The sequence below is a fragment of the Vicia villosa genome, linkage group LG6 (genome assembly GCF_029867415.1).
Source record: "Vicia villosa cultivar HV-30 ecotype Madison, WI linkage group LG6, Vvil1.0, whole genome shotgun sequence".
NCBI lineage: Eukaryota > Viridiplantae > Streptophyta > Magnoliopsida > Fabales > Fabaceae > Vicia > Vicia villosa.
The window spans coordinates 157,319,978-157,338,500 of NC_081185.1; the positions used below are offsets into that span (position 1 = coordinate 157,319,978).

The following is an 18,523-nucleotide window of genomic DNA, read 5'->3' on the forward strand; positions in this document are numbered from 1 at the left end:
GTAGCAGAAATTCCGATAAATCAGGAATTGATTTTTACTGATCAAATCAATCAAATCACCCCGAAGTTAGAGATGGCTGCTATTCGTCCTCTTAGAGACTATGCCGCTCCTTCACGCGCTGAACCGCATTCAAGTATCGCACCACCTGCGATTGAAGCGAACAATTTCGAACTGAAACCTTCACTGGTCCAAGCTGTTCAACAGAATCAATTCTCTGGAAGCCCTGTAGACGACCCCAATCTCCATTTATCTGTGTTCGTGCAATACGCCGACACTATCAAAGCCAACAACGTTAGTTCCGAAGCTATTCGATTACGCCTTTTCCCTTTCTCCTTGAGAGATAGAGCGAGAGCGTGGCTTCAATCCCTGCCTTCCAATTCCATAACTACGTGGGACGAATTGAAGAGAGTATTCTTAGCAAGATACTTTCCGCCTAGCAAAACTGCTATGCTTAGAGGTCAAATCAACAGATTTACCCAGAAAGATAACGAATCGCTTTTCGAAGCTTGGGAACGTTACAAGGACATGCTTAGAATATGCCCTCATCATGGACTCGAACCATGGCTGATCATCCATACCTTTTATGGTGGTCTCTTATATAACACTAAAATGACTATAGATGCCGCTGCTGGCGGAGCATTAATGGACAAACCCCATGATGAAGCATACAAACTCATAGAGAACATGGCACAAAACCATTACCAATGGGGAGGAGAACGCGCCGCTCTAGAGAAAGCCCAAACCAAAGGAGGAATGTACGAAATTAGTGGTATAGACCGCGTTAACGCTAAAGTAGACGCTTTAACTCAAAAGATCGAGAATTTGACCATCACTCCTTCAGCCACCGCTGCCGCTGTAGCACCTAACTGCGAGATTTGTGGATTGACTGGGCATGTAGTTGCTGAATGCCAACTCTTGACTGGAGTCCCATCTGATCAAGTAAATTACGCTCAAGGAAACCCTTATTCTAACACGTACAACCCTGGATGGAAAAACCACCCGAACTTTTCTTATAAGAACAACAATGCGTTGTACGCGCCTGGACAAGCACCTGCTGTACCACCTGGCTACCAAAAAGCGCCTGTAGCTGCTCAAAACACCCCTAGGAAGTCAAACCTAGAAATCATGATGGAGAACTTCATAGCTTCCCAACAACAAACCAATAAAGACTTCCTGAATCAAAACATCCACAATAGCGAGCAACTAAAACAACTATCGAACAAAGTAGATGCTTTAGCTACGCATAACAAAATGTTAGAAACTCAAATCTCACAAGTAGCTCAACAACAAGCACCTACTGCTGCCCCTGCTGGCACGTTTCCTGCTCAACCACAACCTAATCCTAAAGGACATGCGAACGCGATAACACTACGAAGTGGAACTAATTACGATGGACCCATAGATCCTAGAACCCAAAACGTACCCATGTCACAACAAGAGCCAAAGGAAACCCAAAAGAAAACAACCGACGAACAAACTGCTAAGACTGATGAGAACAATAACGAAGTGGAACCCGAAAAGGAGAAACCTTATGTTCCACCACCACCTTACAAGCCACCAATTCCTTACCCTCAGAGATTAGCTAAATCAAAAACCGAAGCGCAATTTAAAAGATTTGTAGAACTTCTGAAGCAATTAAACATAACCATACCATTCACAGAAGCCATAACTGAGATGCCTTCGTACGCTAAGTTCTTAAAAGAAATCTTATCAAACAAAAAGAAACTCGAGGATAACGAAACTATAACGCTTACCGCTGAATGTAGCGCTATCATCCAAAACAACATGCCTCCAAAACTGAAAGACCCTGGTAGTTTCTCTATACCCTGCGTAATAGGTAAAACCATCATAGAGAAAGCCTTGTGCGATTTAGGAGCTAGTGTTAGTTTGATGCCTCTTTCAACCTGTAAGAAACTAAATCTAGGCGAGCTTAAAGCAACGAGAATGTCTCTTCAACTAGCAGACCGTTCAGTTAAATATCCTGTAGGAATGTTAGAGAATATCCCTGTTCGTGTAGGTCAATTCTACATCCCAACTGACTTCATCATTATGGATATCCAAGAAGATTCTAACATCCCGATCATTTTAGGAAGACCATTTTTAGCGACCGCTGGTGCAATTATAGATGTAAAGCGAGGAAAGCTTACTTTCGAAGTAGGAGAAGAGAAAATAGAATTTATCCTTTCCCAATTCCTAAAAGCACCTTCTATAATTGACACATGCTGTTCTGCTGACATAATCGACGAGTGTGTCAAGGAAATAAAATCCGAACCAAATAAGGAAACCGAAATCCTAAGAATTCCTATGCCGCCAATTTTTGAAGATGACAACTGGCGTGAGGAATATCAAGATAACCACCTGAGTGAATGCTTAGCTTTAACCCCTGATCCTATACCTGGACCTAATAAACCTGCTATAGAGCTGAAGACACTTCCTACCGATCTTAGATACGAATTTCTAGACGAAGAACTAAACCGACCAGTTATAGTGAACGCCGACTTGGGACGAACCGAGACTGAAAAATTACTTAATGTCCTAAGAAAATACCCTACCGCTTTAGGATACAACATATCAGATCTGAAAGGTATAAGCCCTTCTCTGTGTATGCACCGCATTATGCTCGAAGACGATAGTAAAACCTCTAGGGAACATCAAAGGCGAATAAATCCTATTATGAGCGATGTGGTTAAAAAGGAAATCCAAAAACTGCTAGAAGCCGGAATAATATATCCTATATCCGATAGTAAATGGGTTAGCCCTGTTCACGTCGTACCAAAGAAAGGAGGAGTCACTGTAATCACTAACGCAAAAGGAGAATCTGTAGCACAACGTACCCAAACTGGATGGAGGATGTGCATTGACTATAGGAAGCTAAATAAAGCTACCCGAAAAGACCATTTCCCTTTACCTTTCATAGATCAAATGCTCGAACGCCTAGCTAAACACTCACATTTTTGTTATCTGGATGGATACTCCGGATTTTTCCAAATTCCTATCCACCCTGACGACCAAGAGAAGACCACATTCACCTGTCCTTATGGTACATTCGCTTATAGACGAATGCCTTTTGGACTCTGCAATGCACCCGCGACCTTCCAAAGATGCATGATGGCAATATTTGCCGACTTCCTAGATGGAATAATGGAGGTCTTTATGGACGACTTCTCTGTCTGCGGAGGAAGTTTTGAAACATGTTTAGAAAACCTTGAAATGGTGCTTAGACGATGCGTAAGCGTAAACCTAGTCCTTAATTGGGAAAAATGCCATTTCATGGTTCGACAAGGAATTGTACTTGGACACATCGTATCCGATAGAGGAATCGAAGTTGATAAAGCAAAAATCGAAATTATCGAAAACCTTCAACCTCCCAAAACCGTTAGAGAAATAAGAAGTTTTCTGGGACATGCTGGTTTTTACCGACGCTTCATTAAGGATTTCTCTAAAATAACCAAACCCTTAACTGAACTACTCATGAAAGACGCCGAATTTATTTTCACCGATAAATGCACTGAAGCATTTCAAACGCTTAAACAAGCATTGATCTCTGCGCCAATTATGCAACCTCCCGACTGGAATGAGCCTTTCGAAATAATGTGTGACGCAAGTGATTATGCTGTAGGAGCCGTTCTAGGACAAAGAAGGGATAAGAAACTACATGTCATATACTATGCGAGTAGAACCCTAGACGAAGCTCAAATGAATTATGCCACGACAGAAAAAGAATTATTAGCTGTCGTATTCGCATTAGACAAGTTCCGTTCTTACCTGGTAGGAGCCAAAATAATCATATACACTGACCACGCCGCCATTAGGTACCTCCTAACCAAAAAGGACGCTAAACCAAGACTTTTGAGATGGATCTTGTTACTACAAGAATTCGACCTGGAAATTAAAGATAAAAAGGGCACTGAAAACGTCGTAGCAGATCACCTCTCTCGATTGGAAAATCTAAAACCCGAAGAAGTACCAATTGACGATGATTTCCCTTATGAAAGACTCATCGCCCAATTAGAAGCAAATGAATTCGAACCATACCGTCCAAACTCTGAAACCGAGAAATTAGCTGAAATAGCTTTAGCCCGATCTAACACACCTTGGTATGCAGATTTCGTAAATTACCTAGCTGCTGGTGTGCTTCCTCCTGATCTAAGCTACCAACAGAAGAAGAAATTCTTCCATGACCTAAAACATTACTATTGGGACGACCCACTCCTTTTCAAAAGAGGCCCCGATGGAATCTTTAGACGTTGTGTACCAGAGGAAGAGATAAGAAGCATAATAACACATTGTCATTCCGCACCGTGTGGAGGACACCATAGCACATCTAGAACCTGCGCCAAAATCCTTCAATCTGGACTTTTCTGGCCCAACCTGTGGAAAGACGTCCATTTTGCTGTACTAAGCTGTGATAGATGCCAACGAACTGGAAACATTTCAAGACGCGATGAAATGCCTCAAAAAGGCATTCTTGAAGTAGAAATATTTGACGTCTGGGGAATAGACTTCATGGGACCGTTTCCGTCATCGTTTGGAAATCAATATATACTCGTAGCCGTCGATTACGTTTCAAAATGGATAGAAGCTATTGCTTCTCCTACAAACGATACACGAGTAGTTATTAAACTTTTCAAAAACGTCATCTTTCCTAGGTTCGGTGTGCCAAGATTGGTAATTAGCGACGGTGGTTCCCATTTCATTTCAAGAATACTTGAGAAACTCCTTCGAAAATATGGAGTAAATCATCGAATAGCCACACCATACCATCCACAAACAAGCGGTCAAGTAGAAGTATCTAACCGCGAAATAAAACAAATATTGGAGAAAACTGTTGCTATATCTAGGAAAGATTGGTCAACCAAGCTAAATGAAGCTTTATGGGCTTATAGAACAGCTTTCAAAACTCCAATAGGAACTACCCCATTCAAACTCGTTTATGGAAAATCATGCCACCTACCAGTAGAGTTAGAACATAAAGCCTATTGGGCCATTAAGAACTTAAACCTAAACTACACTGCCGCTGGTGAGAAACGACTTCTAGACATAAACGAATTAGAAGAACTTAGACAAGACGCTTACGAAAACGCCAAAATCTATAAAGAGCGAACGAAAAAATGGCACGACAAGCGTATATCTAGGAAAAATTTTAGCATAGGCGATAAAGTGCTCTTATTTAATTCTAGACTAAAATTATTTCCTGGTAAGTTACGATCTAGATGGTCTGGCCCTTTCGAAATAACTAACATATTTCCGAGTGGAGCGATAGAAATCAAAGGAGAAACCGTCAAACCTTTTGTCGTAAATGGGCAACGTCTTAAGTATTACCATCATCTCGAATACGATGAAAACATCGAGGTTTTTAAACTTGACGAACTGCCCGCTCTTTCGAAAAAATAGTTTTCTATTTTTAAAATCGTCGAGCTTACGACATTAAACAAAGCGCTTGGTGGGAGACAACCCACATTTATTTATTCTTTTTATTATTTTTTATTTTAATTTTTTATTTTACTCTATTTTATTTTTAAAATTTTTAATTTTTAATTTCCATTTAACTATTCTATTTTTAATTATTCTAGATTTTAATTTTCTTACTATTTTTCATACATCTTATAATAACTATTATAATTATAGCCGCTTTCTTCATTCGAGAAAATACTTCCTTTTTATAATTATAATTATTATTATAACTTGTTATATTTAATTTTTATTTTTTTTAAAAATTAACACTAGCCTAGTTCTAACTTAATCTCAATATTTTCAACTTCTAGGTTTTTCATTTAATTACTAACTACGATGCAAGAAGTTGACAATATGGAAGTTGTGTTTCGTGGTAGAGGACAAGAAGCAAGATTTAACAAGCTGGCTGAAAGACACATGGAATTGACTTGCTATCCTCACCAACCAACTATGGTGAAGCTTGGTATCGAAGAAAGCATCCTACACCTGCTTAACCAAATCGGTTGGACTGGTTCTCACTTGTTCCGCAAGTTTAGCACTTATCGGAAGCTCACTCTGGAATTCTTGAGCTCCCTGACCTATCTTCCAAACTGTGGACAAGGACTAAAAAAAGGAGTTATTCTCTTTAGACTCTTTGGTATGGAGTTTAATTTCTGCATCCGAGATTTTGCTGAAATGTTAGAACTACCTCATGGACCTGATGCATACGCCCAAGTAGCTGAAGAAAATCTTCCATACTGGGAGTTGGAAAAATACTGGGGCAAGATCACTGGAAACGACAACCCTGAAGAGAATGAATTTCAATCTGAGAACATCCACAATCCTGCTTTCCGCTACTTTCACAAGATCCTTGCTCACTATATTTTTGGCAAACCAGATAATGTCACTGAAGTTACTAGAGAAGAGTTGTTCATCATGTTTTGTACATCTCAGAATCGCCCGGTCAATGCCATCGCATTCATGCTAACAAACTTCGAGCGCATCACGCAAGACGAAGTTTCACCCATTAGGATTGGCGGATTTGTCACTATGATCGCTAATGCCATAGGAATGAGAGTGCCTTTGCTTAGATTGACACCTTTTGGTACCCATACCTCTATGGACATCAATTTCTGCTTTAATCGAGGTATCATCGGTAATCTTGGACCTGATCGTTTTGAATTGCTCATTGATAACAAAGTTTGGTATCAGTTCACCTTACCGAATCCTAGGACAAGTGTGCACAACCCTACCAACTGGCTTTACTATGGTCAGATTCCTGAGAGAGAGCCATCACCTGAAACCCCTCAAGCCTATGAACATTTTGATGAGGAAATGCCTGCATCTGAATCTGAACCTGAAACACCTCCTGGTTATTATGAACCTCTTCCTGTTGATGAACCCATTCCTGATTATGAACCTCTTCCTATTGATGAACCTGTATCTGAGTATGAACCTGAAACTCGTTCTGAAGATTCCGTTGAAGATCACACTGTTGATATGACTGATGTCGAGGTCGAGCAACAACAACCCGCTACATCTACCGCATCGGTGAATCAAAGAATGCTCAATCTGAACACGCACGAACAAGCAATCAATGCACTACAACAAGATGTACAACATGTGCGCAACGAGCTTCACACTTTGCAATTGCGTTTCTTCGATTTTATCGACACCGTAAATGCTCAGTTCGACGAAGTTTTCAAACACATTCAGTCTAATCAGAACAACAATAGACGTGGCTAGATGTTACCGTATTAGATTATCAGATTTTTATTTCTAGTTTTAGTAATTTCTATTCCTAGTTTAGATTTACATTTTTCTGCACTTTTGCTTTCTGCTTCTGTTAACACTCAGTACTGGTTTAATTTTAAATGCAATATTCTATTTATTACTGCTACTGTGTTTTACTACATCACTATTAAACTGCTATGCATTCCTGTATACCATATTTTTGCCGTTTATAGTATGATACAATGACACTGTACTGAGCTGGTATTCTGTATTATTGCTACTGTCAGAATTGGTCCACACCTGCACGTGTGGAAACCACTTACCTGAGCTAGGAGACGCACGTCTCCATTCATGTGGGACCAGCAGTCTGCATGCATAGGACAGGAGACGCCCGTCTCCATGCCTGTCCCCCAGCAGACTGGCTGCCTGAGACGCGCGCCCTCCCAAGGCCAGCAGTCTGTGCTGCCTTTTTGACCACGCAGAAGACCACATTTATCCCATTTTTGAATTTTGAATTTGAATTTCAAAATTCATTCTCCTCATTCTTCCCCTATTTATTCCATTTAAACTCCATTAACCTCATTCATCCTCCATCATTCACCTCTTAAACTCCATTCATTTCCCATTTTTCTATTCTATTCAAACTTCAAACACCACCATTAATCCATTTTAATTCTCCATTAACCACCCCATTTTCAAACCTCACTATAAAACCACACCACCACCACTCTTCTTCCTCACAACTATCATACCATTCTCTACTCTTCTACACTACATTTTTATTTTTCATTTCCATACTCACCATGCCTCCACGTTCATTAATCCGTAGTGAGCGTCCCGAGCGACCACCTCCCGACCTTTCAAACATTATCTTCCGAGATGATGCTCAACGAACAAAATATGTTGCTTTCTACGAACGTTCGGTTGTTCCCACAAAATTTGTGAACACCGAGTGTCTAGAAACTTTGGGTCTCATTGATGGTGTCACCCGTTTGCTCACTAAATCTAGCCTCCACCATCTTTGTACCGAACCCGTACCTACTTATGAGCCGCTCGTCTTAGAATTTTTGAGTTCCTTCAACTACGACACTCCCTCTAATCAACCATTCTCAACCGGTAGCATCCAATTCCGGATGTTCAACCGTGAATATGCTCTAGATCAAGATGTCGTAGCTTCATATTTGCATTTTAATCATGCTCCAATTGCTCACCGCTCAATCTTTCAAGAACTCAATGGTCGATCCTGGGAGGATCTCGCTTTTGAATTTTGGTTCCATCTCACTGGAGAAAATCCTACCGGTTGGAGAGCTCTTCATGCTTCTCACATTCAAAACCCCGCTATACGTTATTTTCAACGTGTCTTGGGGCATATTATTTTTGCGAGATCTAACAACCACAAGGTAAACCAAAATGAATTATTTTTCCTTTACTGTGCGCTTAACAATATCCGTTTCAATGCCGCACCGTTTATGTTCCAACACATCCAAGGTTTAGTTAACGCCCCCGCTACAAATCCATTCTTGCTTGGAGGCATTATTACTACCTTGGCCTGTGCTTTAGGTCTTGGTGACGAGCTCCTATCACTCTCTCATCTCATGAAGCCTGCTCAGTCACTCGATCTCACTTACTGCCGCGATTCCCACTTGGTTTCACCCCGCCATGATGGCCGATACACTTTGGTCGTCAACAAAGTTCCTGTTCCTTATGTCATCCTTCCTTGTCCTGAAAGAATTAACATCCGTTATGTTCAACGTTGGAGGCTTATTGAAGACAACCCTCAAGATGACCAACAAGAACATCCTAATGAACCTATGGATGCAAGTGAAGAAGAACTCAACCAAGGGCAAGCTGATGTCAACCAACCTCCTCCAAACAACCCTCCGCCTATCACTCTTGAAGCCATGTATGCTGCTATTCAACGCCAAGATCAACTCGTTCAAGCTATGCAGACAAACCAAACTGAAACAATTAGGCTCATCCGAGAGATGCAACAGGAGCACCGTGACTTTGCTATTAGGAACGAAGGTCAATACGCTGAAATTGCCACATATTTGCATGATCTTGACATTCGTGTTAATGACTCTCCTGATAGACGTCGCCGTGTTCGTACAAGAGGCGCGAGCAGTTCTCGAAACCGCAACAATGAGGAGTAGTTCTTATGCACTGAGGACATTGCATCATCTAAGTCTGGGGGAGTCGTATTATTTATATTTCCTTTAGTTTTATTTTTCCCTTCAGTTATTTCCCTTCCTTGTAATGTTTTTCTAATTCAATAAAAGAATATTTATGGAATTTAAGTCTTATATGTATAATTCCGTAGTTATTTCAATTTCTTCCACTTTCTTGAGCCATAACAAAAATTTTGCTCCTAAACGATAAACGCAAACCCCGCACGTTCGAGAAATACAAAGCTACTCAATCACTCAACGCACCGAAACTGAATTAGTCAATATCCTTATTGTCGCAACACTCTAAAACCCCCGAGTATGCGTAACCGATTTGAATACCCGCTATACCAAAACCATCGACTTTAAGTTTTGAAATAACCCTTAGTAGTTTATTCTAGCAGTCGGCACCGTCTTAGATACAAACTACGCAGAGAGTCGATGAATATAAGTGTATGATCCTCATAATAATTATGTGTTCAGCCATAAGAAGAAATGTGCCTACTAAGTAAGGTGATCCTCACAAGATCATTTAACCTAACGGTCGCAAATCTCATATACAAAGAATTTAAAAACTCACTGTCGATTGGTTCAGAAGTCATCTGGTAATGAACTTGGTAGGAAGGACTATTGTCCGATTCCCCACAATCTACAAGTGAATGCTAAAGAGTATACCACATATGGTGCCAGAACTCCATGAGAAGGATCATAGTCACTAATCGACTACTCTGCTATGTGCGTGTCAAGATAATGGGCTTAATGTGATTGCGCGCGAATGAAAAGGGTGAAACATGATGACAAGTCAAATAGGTCGAGCTATAATGGCATGATTCGGATTGGTATGCATACTGGGAGTTGTTTAGTGTTGTTACTATAGGTTTATTGCTAAGATTCGTTATTTCTGAATAAGAACACTATGTAGCTAAGTATGACTGAGCGACGTGGTGGAAGTGTGTTTCATTTATCTTTATCTTCTTATTTTGCTTGAGGACAAGCAAAGGTTCAAGTCTGGGGGAATTTGATAACACGATTTTATATCGTATATTTAGCCTAAAATCCATAGATATTTATAGCATTTTCCGTTTATTATGTTAATTTATTATGATATTACGCGTGTATTTGCTTTATTTCAGGTTTTACACTTCAATTACGACTATTTGCGAAAAGGAAAGAAAATTGAGCTTAAATGACCAATATTTATGCCTAAAAGATGAAAAGGGAGTGCTGAAGTGAAAGAAGGGTGCAATCAGGACCCAGAAGGCCCAAAAGAGATATTCAGCCCACCATGAATCAAAAGGCGCGTGGCCCAGACCTGCAAGCAAGTGGAGACGCACGTCTCCACGTTCTCTTCAGCCATGTCACCAAGAAGAGACGCCCGTCTCCAACTGCCCTAGATTTTCTCCACTTGAGACGCACGTCTCAAGTCTTCCTGAAGAAACGGAGACCCACGTCTCCAAGTCCCGGTCTGCAAAAAGTTCCGTTTTTCACGCAAAGCAACTGAAAAGCCTCACCTATAAATAGAGGCAGTCACTTCAGTCCAAACGGTCCGATTTCCTGCCAACGAAGTGCTGCCGAAATTGTACCGCGAACTGTTTTTCCTTATTCTGTTTTCATTTAACCGTCTATTTTCTCACAACGATTTCTACACTGGAAATTGTTGTGAACTTTTCATAGATCTAGCCTTACGTTAGATTTATCGCTTTATTTCCTTGTTTTTATTTTCTGCCATTTAAATTCCGAAGAACGATCCAGCCAACCTGTGGTGGAAGTTCGAGTACTTCAAGATTCAATTCAATTCAGATTTATTTTAATTCAGGTTTTTATTTACCGCCTTATTTATATTATTTATTTGCATGATATATTATATGCCATTTAATATGCTTATTATTATGAACCGAACCGATTTATGTATGTTTAATCGTATTAATATGTCTGGCTAAAATACTAAAGGTGTCGGTATGTAAAGTAAGTTAACCGTAGGGATCCGAAATAAATTGGCTTAAATTATGTTTTATTAATTATCACTTATTTTTGGTTTATATGTCTAGTTTAATTAGTAAGTCTTAAAACCAATAGAGCGAAAGTTTGAGGGATTAGTACGGTCAAAGGTTAAAATCAATAGAGCGAAAGTTTGAGATCTTTAACTGGATAGTAGACATAGGACATTAGTTTTAAGGATGGCGAAAGCGTATTAAAACTAATTGGAACTTATTTATTTTCAAAAATTGTTTTTACACTCGAGCGGGATGGCGAAAGCGTACGTTAGGGGTATTAGCTTGCTCCGAGTCAATAGAGCGAAAGTTTGAGATTAGGAGATTTAAATAGATAACGACCTCATAAAATAGGCATTTTATTAATTACATTGTTTCCAAAAAGCTCTTCTAAAATCTAATGGGATGGCGAAAGCGTACATTAGGATTAGGATAGTAGTCTGACTCAACAGAGCGAAAGTTTGAGACGAGGATTTTTAATCAATTGAATTAGTAAAGATTTTTAATTTGATTATGCAAAAGCCAATGGACCTTTGGATTTCCTGTAGTTAAACGAAATACATACTGATACCTGTCTTTTATTATTTCTTTATTTTCTCACAATCACTTTCCCTTAGGAACAATCGAAATTTTAGTACTCCTAGCTTTACATAGTAACCTTAGATAACGGTAGATCGATTCATAGTCCCTGTGGATTCGATATCTTTTAAAACTACACGACACGACTGTGCACTTGCAGTTATCAGATTTATAGACACGTAAAGTCGCGATCAGTGTGGTTCCTCCTTAATCGGAGAATCTTATAATGACAAAGTCAAACTTTTAATGTCATTGTTTCGGTGCTTGTTTTAATCCATACAAGGATTTAACAAGCTTATACACCTTTTTGTTCATCAGTAAGAACAATATAACATTCTGATTGCTCCATATAAATCTCCTCATTGAGATTTCTATTTAGGAATGTCCTTTGACATTTATTTGATGAAGCTAATGCAAACAAAACTATAATTTTCATTATGCTTGCTTCTAGTGCATATGTGTCAAAATAAGCAACATCTTTATTTTGTCTAAAACCCTTGGTTACTAATCAATCCTTGTAGATGTTTAATGTACCATCATTATGATACTTTCTTCTAAGCATCCATTTGCATCCAATGGATCTTGATCTTGTAAGTAGATTGACAAGTTTCAAGTATGGTTTGGCATTATTGAATCTATTTCATCTTAGATAAGAACATCATTCCAAGAGAAGTCTCTTGAAGTTACTTCTTCATTGTAAGTCTAAGGATCATCTTCCACTTGAAGAATAATCAGAATCTTACGAACAAAATTCTCACTATTTCATTCTTTTAGAAAAGAAAAATAAGTCGAGAATCTATTTTGTTATGTCCTAGATCCTTAGTCTTTCAGACTTCCTGCTTATTATGAGTTCGAGTTGTTTTCAACAATCAGTGACAAACCTTTGGTTTGTGTTTCAACAATTTGTGGAGAACTTTCCTCACGAAGTTTTTCATTAGTGAGAATCTCGAATTCCATATCCTCCGTGATAGGTTCTCAAAATTCCACATCTCGGGATTCAATTACATTAGAATCCAAATTCAAAGGTCTATATAAGTCATGATCCATTCTTGGATCATCTTTATGTCTCGTAGAAACCAAATCAAAACTCAATAACAGAAATCGTGATCCTTAATAAATTTGACTACATCGGTAATCAATCAATCCATATTCATAAAATTTTAAATTTTTGATTTCAATCTATCTTTCCAATAATTTACTTAACACCACATAATTTTCCCTTTTTTTTCTTTTTCAAAATATCATACAGTACCAGTTTATATTAGCAATGCTTATTGTTCAAATCAAAACAATTTGATTCCAAATTTTCAAAAGCCATTTCCGAAAAACTATTATTCTAAAACAAGATTTACTTTCAATTATATACTTTAATGATTAATTATCAAACAAAAGACATATTTTTTTTTTCACTTATTCATTATCTTTAAATAATCTCTCTCTCTATATATTTTCTGTGCAAGAAGCATTGCATTGCCGACTATAAGCCAAATGTTGCTTTTATATACTCTATATAACATATATATGATTCACGACATGCTTATTTTCGTGCAACATTGGCAGACAATAAATAAAAACGAAGTTTCAATACAAGTAACATTGTTTGAAAAAGGATGGCACCGTTATACTGGTTGGAAAATGATGGTACTCTTAACAATGCACCTCTATGGTTAATAATATATTAGCAACAAAATTTATACATGACAATGTCTGATAGAACTAATGTTAGGAACCCTAGATCTAGAAATGCATAAAAAGATAATAAGATAAAACAACTTTTCTTCTTACTTCCAAAGATAAAACATACAAGATATATAGTAGGGTTTTCTAACCTACTTGGGCCATGGGCCAGCAACAACTAAAATAACAAGCCATACTAAATAATTAAAACAGTAAAGACTACTAAAAACACCTCCTAATACTCAATATAGTCTTTTAACATACTTGACCTTCTTTTAATCCTATTGGGCCTTACATTCTGCATAACATTACTCCTTGGCCCAAAAGAAACCTTGTCCTCAAGGTTTAAAGGTGAAATGGTGGATTTGGGCCTATAGTTATGGTGGCCCATGGGTGTACCGAACTGCTGCTGTGGTCTAGCTGGCTTCACGTCGCCTCTATTGTTGGGAACAGAAGAAATCTGAGGTAGATAAGATGAAATCTTGGAGGACGCATCTGATTGGCTGTTGGGCGGTGGGATTATCTCTTGATCCATGTGAAAGCGCGTGGGTACAGTAACTCCAGCTGTACTTGGGAAACCGTGTACCTCGTTTCTGTCCATATGACCGTTTGGAGCACTAAACTTATTACTCTTAAAACACTTGCCCACAGAAAAACCTTCTGTCCTCTCTCCAAAACCAAAATCTTCTCTGTACTTCACATCTAACATCTTCTTCTCTCCACCGAATTTTTTCATAGATTTCCCAGCTTCCTTTTCTGTATCCTTCACAACTCGTTCTTCGCCGCCTTCTGTTCCTCGCGACTTCGCACCATGCTTCGCCGGTTTTACTTCTCCACCAGGTTCGTTCGTTTCTGTTTCTGTTTCTTTTGAATCTGAATCCTTGAAAGTTGATTGTTGATTCAGTTTCGGTTGTGCCTCAGGTGTGGTGGAGTCTTGGTTGTCAAAGACGACTAGATCCGGCAAGGGAAGAGGTTGATGGTCCTTTGAAGGGTTATCTCCATGGTACGGCTTCAGCAAGGAGACATGCACGATTGGGTGGATTCGTGAAGATGAGGGAAGGTCCAGGAGATAGGTAACGGTGCCGGCGCGTTTGATGATGCGATACAGACCAAAGTAACGTTCTGCTAACTTTGGACAAGGGCGCCGCTTGACCGTAGACTGGCGGTATGGCTGCAAACGTAACAGAACCCAATCACCCTCCTTAAAGGTAAACGTTCTCCTGCTCAAATTTGCTTGCTTTTCCATCACTATTCTGCTCTTTTTAAGGTGGGCCTTTAACTTAGTGAGAATCTGTTGCTGTTGTTGTAGAGTCGTGTCTAACGATCCCTCCGACACCGAGTTTGACACATAGTTCATCAGCTGAGGCGGATCTCTACCGTACAATGCCTTGAACGGCGTCATTTGAATCGCTGAATGGAATGTGGTGTTGTACCAGTATTCGGCCAGATGCAGGAATTTATGCCATGAGCGAGGATGATCTCCGACAAAACAACGTAAGTATGTCTCTATTGAACGATTTACTACCTCTGTTTGTCCGTCGGTTTGTGGATGATAGGATGTACTGTATTTCAGGGTGGTACCATGTGACTTGAAGAACTCCTTCCAGAATCTACTGAGGAAAAGTGGGTCGCGGTCTGAGACTATTGATTTTGGGCAGCCATGTAAACGGAAAATCTCCACCGTATAACGTTGAGCCAGATCCCTAGCAGTGAAGTGTTGAGGCAAAGGAAGGAAATGGACAAACTTTGTTAACCTATCACAAAGGACCCAGATGACCGTGTGACCATAAGAATTTGGTAAGTGAGTTATAAAGTCCATCGTAATTTCATCCCATACTTTGCTAGGTATTGGTAATGGTTGTAATAATCCTTTCTTTTTCTGTGTGTCGTACTTGTTATGCTGACATGGTGAGCACCGCTGCACGAATTCCTTCACCTCAAGATAGACTCCCGGCCAACAGAAAACAGCCCTAAGCCTCGCCAGTGTTGCCTTGACTCCTGAATGCCCTGCTGTTGGAGTGTTGTGGTATTCCTGCAGAATATGGAATCGAAGCTTGGGTATATCTGGTACGAAAATCCTATCCTTATAGTATAACAAGCCATTAACTTCTCTGTACTCTTTGTTGCCTTTGTTCTCTGATGCTAACTGTAACAGTTGTCTGCCGGCAGGGTCGAATTTGTAGAATTGCTTCAAGGTATGAAACAAATCCGGAAAGGGGGAGGAGAGGACCAAGAGTGTAGCGCCGTCTGGTTCGTATTTTCGACTGAGTGCATCTGCAACAAGATTGGACTTTCCAGGTTTGTAAAATATTTCGAAATCAAATCCTTGTAATTTTGCCGTCCACTTTTGTTGCTCCGGGGTTTGAATCCTTTGCAACATTAAGTCTCTTAAGCTCTTCTGATCAGTGTATATGTAAAATTTCTGGCCAATTAAGTACTGACGCCATTTCTTGACAGATTCCGTAATTGCGAACATCTCGCGGACATAGACGGAGGCAGCTTGCATTCTAGGGCACATCTTTTTGCTGAAGAACGCGATAGGGTGACCTTCTTGCGACAACACGGCACCAATAGCGACACCCGAAGCATCAGTATCAATTGTAAAATGTTTTGTAAAGTTAGGTAGAGCTAAGACCGGCATGTCGGTCATCTTCTTCTTTAACTCTGTAAAGGCAGAAGCTGCCTCTGTACTCCATATCAATTTAGTGGAACGCAAAAGATCGGTGAGAGGAGCGGCGAGTGTGGCGTAGTTTTTCACAAATCGGCGATAGAAACCGGTGAGGCCTATAAATCCACGGAGTGTCGAGAGAGAACGTGGTGGTGGCCAGTCCAAAATGGCCTTCACTTTATCTGAATCTGGTGCCACACCCTTTTCAGAAATCACATGACCAAGGTAATCAATTTTACTTGCTGCAAACACACACTTTGATAGTTTGACAAAAAATGACTGAGCTTGCAATAATTCAAACACCACCTGCAAATGAAATAGATGATCCTGAAAATTTGAACTGTAAATTAAAATATCATCAAAGAAAACAAGTACAAAACGCCGTAAGTAGGGTCGTAACAAATCATTCATTGCCGATTGAAATGTAGAGGGCCCATTAGTGAGGCCGAAGGGCATTACGAGGAACTCGTAATGTCCGTCAAACGTTCGAAAAGCTGTTTTATACGTATCCTTAGATGTGATAAGTGCCAAAATGTACTTATTTTGTGTATGTAAATAGTGGCACTTATCGATACTTTTGTTAATACCGTTTGAATAATTCCTCGTTTTGTGTATAAATACGTATACTTTGTGAATAATTGTATTTTCATATAATTTTATACCATTTGATAGTTTTTCCTTTGTTTTTATAGGTATTCGTGCTTATTGGAGCCTTGAGGAATAAAGTGTCAAAGGCACGGCTTCGATTTTGCAGTTTTGGTGCAAGCCCGCTTAGCCACCATCAAGCGGACTTCCAAAGACTCAAAATAAGGATGACCGAAATCATCATTTTGGTTTCCATTCATTCATTATGGGATAGAGCATTGAATAAGCTTTCCAACGCTTCGAACCGGGCGCAATTCGGAGTTACGGTTCTCAAGTTACAGCAAAAACAAGATTTCATTTTTTGCTGTCATCGCTAAGCGGGAGTACCTCCGCTGAGCAACCATGACAGATATCAGCTCGTTAAATAGGGGTAAAAATCACATTTTTAGGTTATGTTTTGGGGTAATTGTTCCCAAATCATCAAACCTTCATTCTTAGGGTAGATTAGCTTAGAAAACAACTTCAGAGGTTGCATACGGATGATCGGGGGTGGATTGAGCGTCGAACGGAGCTGACAAACCGGGAGATCTTCGGTTCATTTCTCTTCTTCTTTGTGTATTTCTCTTTGGTTGGGTTTGTTTGTATATCTACTTGAATCTTATGTATATTTACCGATTATAATGTTATATTTAACTTGCTTTACGAATCTGTGTTGATATTGTTCTGGATTTTTGCTCTATGCTGGAGATTTGAGTTGCTTTAGAGATAAACTGCTTGAATCTTTATCTAGGATGATATTCTGTTGGTTCTGAACTCTAGAGATAGATTTAGAGCTAGCATTCACTGTTTGTATCTGTTCTTAATGCTTTCGTGTTTGAGCGGCGCGCGAGAGATCGCCGACGCGAGAACACGGATGTTCTCGTAGCTTCGCGTTAGAGATAACCTTAGTTGTGAGATTATCTCGTTTGTGCTCCAGAGATGGACGCTTATGTGAGAGATACGTGATGACATAGATGAGTATCGTAGGTTGAGTATAACGGGTTGGTAAGTGTATGTTTGTGAAGAGTGAATATATTTGCATTCCTGATAAGTCATTTCTCTTCTAAGAATGTGTTTGTTTATTCTTTTCCTGTCCATATCTTTGTTTACCTTTTTCTCATTCAAACCCGAGCTCGAAACCGTAGAAACTGTTGAATGGCATCTCCATCTCTGTGGACGATAATTCCCGGATCAATATTTCCAAATCTTTTCTTTTGTTGCTTGCCCTATACTGCAATTCAACAAGATGCAAGTCTGATCTGGTGGTAACCTGAACATAGATCTATCTTGGTAAAAATGGTAGCAGAACCTAGTTCATCTAAAAGTTCATCGATAGTGGGTATGGGAAATCTGTCTTTTATAGTAACAGCATTTAGGGCGCGGTAATCGACACAGAATCGCCATGTACCATCCTTTTTTTTTACAAGTAAAACTGGGGAAGAGAATGGGCTAGTGCTAGGAATGATAGTACCTTCTTCAAGCATTTGTTGGATCATTGAGGTCATGGCTTCTTTCTTTGAATGAGGGTAGCGGTAAGGTTTAACGTTAATTGGAGGGGTGTTGGGTAATAAGTTAATATGGTGGTCATGTGGTCTTTGTGGTGGAAGGCCTTTGGATGGTTGGAAGATGGATTGGAAAGTAGTTAAAAGCTG

The 18,523-nt window shown here is 39.6% G+C and overlaps 1 non-coding gene across 1 annotated transcript; it reads right to left on the minus strand.

The window, feature by feature from the left end:
* Positions 1-447: 447 nt before the first annotated feature.
* On the minus strand, positions 448-554 carry LOC131615330 (small nucleolar RNA R71). The gene has a single exon (XR_009287751.1). It is a non-coding gene; the product is annotated as a small nucleolar RNA R71 (small nucleolar RNA).
* Positions 555-18,523: the final 17,969 nt, after the last annotated feature.